The sequence below is a fragment of the Pinus tabuliformis genome, chromosome 8, assembly GCF_031772625.1.
Source record: "Pinus tabuliformis cultivar Carrire ecotype Pingquan chromosome 8, CPIR1, whole genome shotgun sequence".
In the NCBI taxonomy this organism is placed as follows: Eukaryota; Viridiplantae; Streptophyta; class Pinopsida; order Pinales; family Pinaceae; genus Pinus; species Pinus tabuliformis.
This window is the reverse complement of record NC_142294.1, coordinates 966,471,819-966,480,390: the sequence shown is the minus strand read 5'-3', so window position 1 is coordinate 966,480,390 and position 8,572 is coordinate 966,471,819.

Genomic DNA, 8,572 nt, shown 5'->3' with positions numbered 1-8,572 from the left:
CTCCAAACCATCCGAAGGACAAGCACTATCTGAATACATGGAAAGGGTTCTAAGGGCTCAAGAGATTCTTATGGAGTCTGTCAAAGATCCCCTCATTCTCTATATAACAGAGACAGAGAAATCTAAAGAGATATATGATAAATTGGTAGAACTATTCTCTGAAAGTGCCATAAGAGAGATCATGTCACTTAGATTTGATCTACTCAAATTGAAGGTATCAAAGGATGAAGGGATATCCTAATGTCTCTCAAAAGTATCTCAAACAAGATCTCAACTTCAAGATCTTGGAGAGAGGATATTAGATAAATAAATGATCTCCATTGTTCTAAATGCAATAAATAATGAACAAGGTAACTTCGTCTATACCTATGAGTACAAGAAAGTTATCCCATTCAACAACTTGTGGTCTCTATGCAATAGAGAAGAAGACAGGTTGAGGAATTTTTTTTTTGAAGAATCAAATGAGAAGAATCAAACATTATTTGGAAGGAAAGGGAAATTTGGAAAATTTGGTCCTTGGAAAGGAAAGAAGAACATAGCTAAGATTCAATGCTATGGATTTAAAGAATATGGTTATTACAGGAAATATTGTCCCAAATTAAAGAAGGGCAATAACAAGAGAAATAGAGAAGAATCCGATATCACCGAAGAAGTGGAGAAAGCTGAAAAGAAGAAGTCTAAGAAAGAGGAAGTAAGAGATCTCCACTATTGAGATAGTCTTCCTCACATAAGTTCTTTTCAAGTTCCTAAGTCTTATGCTGTAAGATATGGCTATCATGATTCACTAAGTAAAATAATGGGATGCATTAAGGCAGCATAGAAGCATTGAAAGCAAGAGCTCGAGACATCATTGTAAAGAAGCATGAAAGAGGGTTAGAAGCTATGGAAGTCAAGGATATAACTCTTGGGAATCTCATTGAAAACACAAGTGGCAAGGTCATCTAGTACAAGGTTTATCATACATCTGTCAAAAGGAAACATCTGCTAATAAGGATACTTTAGATCATCAAGTTCTTTGATCATTAGGGGAACTTTTAGGTCTAAAATGGGCCTCCCAATGAAATTATAAAATAATATTAGATTACATCATCAAATTTTAGAGGGAAAAAGAAAAAAACTATTTTTTTCAACTCGTATTTTCAACTTATGTCCCTATGGGCTTACTCAAATTTCGAGCGGAAACACTCGTTGGATGTAGAATTTGATTCTCATCCAAGGAGTACCCATGTTGAATACTTTTGATGAACCCTGCTACATGAAAAATGAGAAATACATGAAAAAAATTGATTAATTAGGGTTTTTCATGTATTTCTCATTTTTCGTGTAGCAAGTCCATCGAAATTAAGCAATAAGGGTACTCCTTGGACGAGGAATTAAATTTTGCATCCAATGAGTATTCCCATTCGAAATTTGAGTAAAACCTTAGGGAGATAAGTTGAAAATGTAGTTTTAATATTTTATTATATTTTTACTCAAAAAATGGTGAATCATCCCCCATGGTTGACATCATCCTCTTGACTCCGATTGGTTCTTATAAAGTTTATTTTGGTTGTACATTTTTCTTAGGAGGCCCATTTTAGACCTCAAAATTCCCCTAATGTGGAATCTTCATTGAAAGGTTCATCGATCATGAGGGAAAACAAGTGTTTCATCAAGAATTCCAAACTTGTGAAATTCTTGGGATAATGGTATGATGACATGAACGTGAATCATAACAAGGGATTGAATTTCCTTCAATCAAGGAAGCTACTGTAGACCCAAAGGAAAAATGGGGTATGTATGCTTACATTTGATATTGTGGAAGTCATGTCACATGGTTGCAGATATCATGAACCAATACTCTATCTTAAGAGCATGATTAAAATAAAGGATCTCCTCCCTCAAGGGTATGCAGGAATGCATGGGTCACACATTCACTAGATGAAATCAACATGATATGTCCTCATATGAATTATGAGGTGGTTGACTACAATTGAGGAACTTCGATTGGAAGCTCCTAGAAATGAAATGTGTGAAGAAAGAAAGGAAGAAATTGTGGAATATGCAACCATGGTAAAGGAAATCAACATCCAAAAGACCAAGAAGATTTGACTAGGATATCACCATGGAAGATATGAAGACTTTAATGAAGTCTGAAAAAAAGAAAGAGACCCTTGACAATATATATCTTTGGGAGATGTGTCGATATGTATGCAAGATGCTGATGCAAACTAGAAGATGACATGATGAAAGACTAATCTGGGTCCGGGTGTGACAAAGGACTCTTTCAAGACCTTTTACTTTCGTGATGTGTTAAATTGCATTTTTAAAAGAACATAAATGAATACATTTGCATGCTGTAAAGAAGAGGAACATGACATTCATCAACACATGAAAACATAAGCCGTTGATAACAGAGTTCGTCTAGGAGGGACTACGTCTTCGGGCCTCGGTGTCAAGATGGTGTAGGCCACTGCATTAAGTGCTATCAATAGTGATGATGTACATAAGAGGTGATGTCACTATCATACAAGGAAAATTCCCTCACGTAAGAGTGGCTCCAAGAGATGTTCTGCTACAGGAACTCTCATTCAAAAAAAAAGGACTCCTATCAGTATGACATAAACTCATGCATGACGAACATCCCGCCAACATGACATAAAAGGGATCTCAATGCAAACATACTGGCGACAATATGAGTATCCCATCAACATGATGACAAAGGGATCTCAAATAAAACATGACACATCATGACAACAATTACATCCCAAAACTGATTCCGCATCACATTAAGCAGGAATCACGAAGCCAAGTAATAAATAAGATCCCACATCAAACATCGAATAGGGATCTGCGCAGCACAATGCATAGTAAAAAGAGTACGTGAACACACTGCATATACCTCACATCTTGGGGCCATCTGAAGAAGCGGATGTCAAACTGTTGAAGCTGGCCATACCATCAACCTCGCTACGTTGAATCTCATGGAATGATTGCTCGCACGTTGAACGCTGACACCTGCACTCCACTTAGAAAAGTGGCCAAAAAATGAAATGAGAAAATGGAAATATGAACACACCATTAGATTTGTGGCGTCGAATAGTGCAAAATCGACTGTCAAATTTCTGAATTCTGAGAAAATGGAAATCTGGGGCTCAAGGAATCTTTTAGATTCCCCCTAGATTCCTCAAAGATTCCCTCCTTCGGTTCCTTTGCAAATCGGTTGCTTATATCAAGAAACTGACTGCGCCATTGGGTTCGTGTCGCTAAGAGGTGTAAAATCGACATAAACTTTGTCCAATTTGGACACTGCAAAAATTTCACCCTTCTGGAAATTTCGCTCAATCATGGTTCCCCCTGCAATAAATTAATTAAGAAAATATTGCCTCGAATTCCGTGCCCACTCCTGGTTCCTCCATGCCTGGGCGCACTGTCGAAATGAAGGTTTATATAAGTTTCGAACAGAGTTACCAACAAATCCATTTGGGCGGATTGGTAATAATAACCACTAGTTGAGGAGGGGTCGGGTGGTCAAACCCCGCCGCTCCCATTTTAATACATTATTGTTTTTTTAGAACCCGCATGTATGTTTTTGGGGGGTAGGGTCCGCATTGAGCGGCCTACCCAATAACTTCTGTAATGCTGTTAGCGTATTAACTGTTTTGGAATGACCGTTGGGTTTTGGTGTGACATGGTTTAATGGTTGTTGTGCTATGGGGCTGCCATGTGGGCGGGGCCGACCTTCCCGCCAACGGTGGATTCAAATCCCACCAGCCTCCTCAATTTGATACATATGGTGTATAATGGAGAGGCGTGGGGTGGTGGGGGTGGTGGCCCACCACCTCCCTTACATATATATATTTTTTATTTTTTAATAATGATAAGACCAATTTTGAAATTTCAAAATTTGAACGAAGGAGTCAAATTAAACAGGCCACAAATTCGCTTAGAATCTGGCCGGAGTTGGCCAGATTCTGTCCACTATAAAACTTCCAAATTGTGTCTCCATTAAGCCTACCCAGTGAGCAAAAGTCAACCAAAACTTTGACTGGCTCGTTCTCCCTCATACGAGCTCGGATTGACAAACCGTTTGCACCGTTACGATCAAGATGACGAGATCTACACTCCGGTTTTGGTTCGAAATTATTTTTATCATTTTTGATTTTCGAGCTTTCATAAGCCCTCTTTGCCTGTGTCTCTCTGGAGCCACCTGGATCAATCCTCCCCACTGAGGAGCTTTTGGTCCTACAAAAGCATGAAAAATAATCTACAACTTCTCTGTACCTTTTCTGCATCACAAGTGTCCTAAAAGGTTTCGCTTCCATGTCCTTCACCTTTGTTCTTTGGAGCCTTAAGCAATGAGATGACACTTGCAACCTCTGCAACCTGTAGTACATTTTTTTTCAAATTACATGCTTGACTTTCGTGACCAACTAATGACCCAAGCATCCCACACTTGCCACGAGTTTATAACACATACTTGGTGGTCAAGCTTACATCAAGATGGACGCAATACCCCAGTTATGAAAACAAGGCCAACATCATTGTTGCTTCAACAAGTGATGGAAAACACATCATCACTGCAACACATGATTTACAACAATAAGGCCAAACACCATTTTGTTTGGACAAGTGATGGACACACGACATCACTTTCACAGTTTATCATGCAACTCAACATAAGACCAGACATCATTGTTGCCTAACAAATGATGGAAAACACATCATCACTTTTACATTTTAAAATGCAACAAATGATTTACAAAAGCACGACCATGACAAGCTAACATATCTAGAAACCATTTTTCACTTATCACTGTGAATGGGTCATCCCCGTGTGGTGGTTTTGCTTGTCAAACAATCATTTCACTTGGTTCATGCACCGATGCTTTGTCTTTAAGGCGTTGCTCTAGATGGAGCCTCCAACAAGTGGGCTCTTTGATGGCCACTTCTGTTGCAATGACTGCGATACATATTCTTTCTTCAGATCTGTTTAACTTGCTGTTGAGAGGGTCTTTCACGCCTCATCCTTTTGTGTGCTGTCATTCTTTTCCAACACTTCAAAAATGTATGGTTATGTAATCCACAAAAGGTACATGTTTTTCGATGTCTTGATTTATGTTCATATTTAACAACACAATTATAATCGAAATGAACATTCGAATGTCGAGAGTGGGTATACCTTTCCTTGCCGTCTCTGGTGTAAGTATGGCAATGAGAGCTGGCCTCAGCGCTTTCCTTGCAATGGAAACTACCCTGGGATGATGGGGCTATGTTCCCATCATTCTCTTTCCTCGACGATTTTGATGATGTCTTGGAAGAATCTGACACCTTCGAGCATTCTCCCTCGGTGTATCTCAAGCCTGCAAATTGAGGTCTCTGCACAACCTCCAATGGTTGAGTTATGCCTTGGTTATTAACACCAAGTTCTTTTTCCTCCTCGTGCCTCGTCCTGGTAAGGAGCCTCATGTTTGTCCTTGTAATTGGGATCTCCAAATATCCAACATAAATCATACTATGTGAAGACGAAACCAAAAGGAAATCAACATCTTTTACCTCCTCTGTCGATTTGGAAAGAATTGATGAAGGCCTCTCATCATCCGTTGTTGGTGGTTCGCTAGCTGTCTTGGTGCATTCCCCAACTTCCTTTCTAACATACCCAAGTCCTGACTAATGGGGTAATTCCTCCACTTTGATGGGGTTGACAATGCCTTGGCCATTAATGCCCAAAACTTTCCCTTCGTACCCCATTTTCTTCAACAATTTGGAGCCAATTCTTGTGGTATGATTTTCAAAAACAACGAAATCATCATCAAGACACATACATGAATTCAGAGAATTACATTTTACCTCACATGGGTCGCGCTGCAGCTTTTCCAAGGCCTCGTCCTTAGCTTGCAGCTGTTGTAGCAAAGTTTGTTTTTCCTCTTTCTCTTCATGTGGACGCATCTTCAATTCAATGCTTTCTATTTGAATATTATGTTTGTTGTGCTTCAGTTCTTCCATGGCCTCTTTTGTGGCTTGCAATTGATGCTGCAATCACTCCTTTTCCTCTGTCTCTTTCTGTAGAGTTTCATACACTATTTCCACCCTTTTGGAAATTTTGAGGATGGTCTCGTACATTGCTTTGTCATCCTCTGTCGCTGCACATTCCATTATTCATGCTTGCAATTCACATCCATTATTCATGCTTGCAATACCACTTGATTCGGGTCCGAGTGTAACAAAGGACCCTTCCAAGACCTTTTACTTTTGTGATGTGTTAAATTTCATTTTTAAAAGAACATAAATGAATACATCTGTATGTTGTAAAGAAGAGGAACATGACATTCATCAACACATGAAAACATAAGCCGTTGATAATGGAGTTCGTCCAGGAGGGACTACGTCTCCGGGCCCCAATGTCAAGATGGTGTAGGCCGTTGTGTTAAGTGCTATCAATAGTGATGATGTACATAAGAGGTGATGTCACTATCATACAAGGAAAATGCCCTCACGCAGGAGTGGCTCCAAGATATGTTTTGCTACAGGAACTCTCATTCATAAAAAAAATAACTCCTATCAGTATGACATAAACTCATGCATGACGAGCATCCCGCCAACATGGTATAAAAGGGATCTCAATGTAAACATACATGGTGACAATATGAGTATCCCATCAACATGATGAAAAAGGGATCTCAAATAAAACATGACGCATCATGATAAAAAGTACATCCCACAACTGATTCCGCATCACATTAAGCAGGAATCACGAAGCCAAGTAATAAACAAGATCCCACATCAAACATCAAACAAGGATCTGTGCAGCACAATGCATAGCAAAAGAAGTACATGAACGCACTGCATATACCTCACATCCTGGGGCCATCTGAAGAAGCGGATGTAAAATTGCTGAAGCTGGTCGTACCATCAACCTCGCTATGTCGATTCTCATGGAATGATTGCTCGCACGTTGAATGCTGACACCTGCACTCCACTTAGAAAAGTGGCCGAAAAATGAAATGAACAAATGGAAAATATGAACACACCATCAGATTTGTGGCGTCGAATAGTGCAAAATCGACTATCAAATTTTTGAATTCTGAGAAAATGGAAATCTGGGGCTCAAGGAATCTTTTAGATTCCCCCTAGATTCCTCAAATATTCTCTCCTCTAGGTCCTCTACAAATCACTCAGATCAGGAAACTGACTGCACCATCGGGTTCGTGTCCTTGAGAGGTGTAAAATCGACATAAAATTTGTCCAATTTGGACACTGCAAAAATTTCATCCTCCTGGAAATTTCGCTCAATCATGGTTCCACTTGTAATAAATTAATTAAAAAAATATCGCCTCGAATTCCATGCCCGCTCCTGGTTCCTCCATGCCTGGGCACACTGTCAAAATGAAGGTTTATATAAGTTTCAGGGGGAGTTACCAACAAATCCATTTGGGCGGATTGGTAATAATAACCATTAGTTGAGGAGGGGTCGGGTGGTCAAACCCCGCCCCTCCCATTTTAATACATTATTATTTTTTTTATAACCCATATGTATGTTTTTGGGGGGTTGGGTCCGTATTGGGCAGCTCACCCCATAACCTCCGTAATGCTGTTGGCGTATTAACTGTTTTGGATTGACCGTTGGGTTTTGGTGTGACATGGTTTAATGGTTGTTGTGCCGTGGGGCCGCCGCGTGGGCGGGGCTTGCCCTCCCGCTGGCTGTGGGTTCAACTCCCACCGCCCTCCTCAATTTGATACGTATGGTGTATAATGGAGAGGCATGGGGTGGTGGGGGTGGTGCCCCACCACCTCCCTTACACACACACACACACACACACACATATATATATATATATATATATATATATATATATAAGGCCAATTTCGAAATTCCAAAATTTGACCGAAGGAGTCAAATTAAACAGGCCACAAATTCGCCCGAAATATGGTCGGAGTTGTCCGGATTCCGTCCACTAGAAAACTTCCAAATTGTGTCTCCATTAAGCCTGCCCAGTCAGTAAAAGTCAAACAAAACTTTGACTAGCTCGTTCACCCTCATACGAGCTCAGATTGACGAACCATTCATACCTTTGCAATTAGGGCGACGAGATCTACACTCTGGTCCTGATTCGAAATCATTCTGATCATTTTGATTTTCGAGCTTTCATAAGCTCTCTTTGTCCTGTGTGTGTCTCTAGAGCCATCTAGATCAAAGACCATCACAAAGGTAATGTTGATTTTAATGTTCATTCCTTTATTTTTGAACAAATATCTGGATGGGTTTATGCAGGGATTTCAAGGGAAGATCTAGGGATATCTTCCACCACCAATGCACATGTAATAGGATGAAAGATCCTTAAGTAAACATGGCATGAAGAAAGCAACATGACATGAAGGAAGGCCAGATATGGACTAATGGATCACTTTCCAATGATGACATGGCTAACTCATGGATGAAAGTGATGGATGGTCGGTTCCCTATGTAAAAGTCCCAAACATGAAGACTCCTAGATAATGAAAAAAGTTCATGACATTGTGAAGAGGAGTTCTTCAAGTAGCTGGTTGTCCCATCATCTCCACCTGAAGAGATGGTGCAGGTCCCTAATTAAGA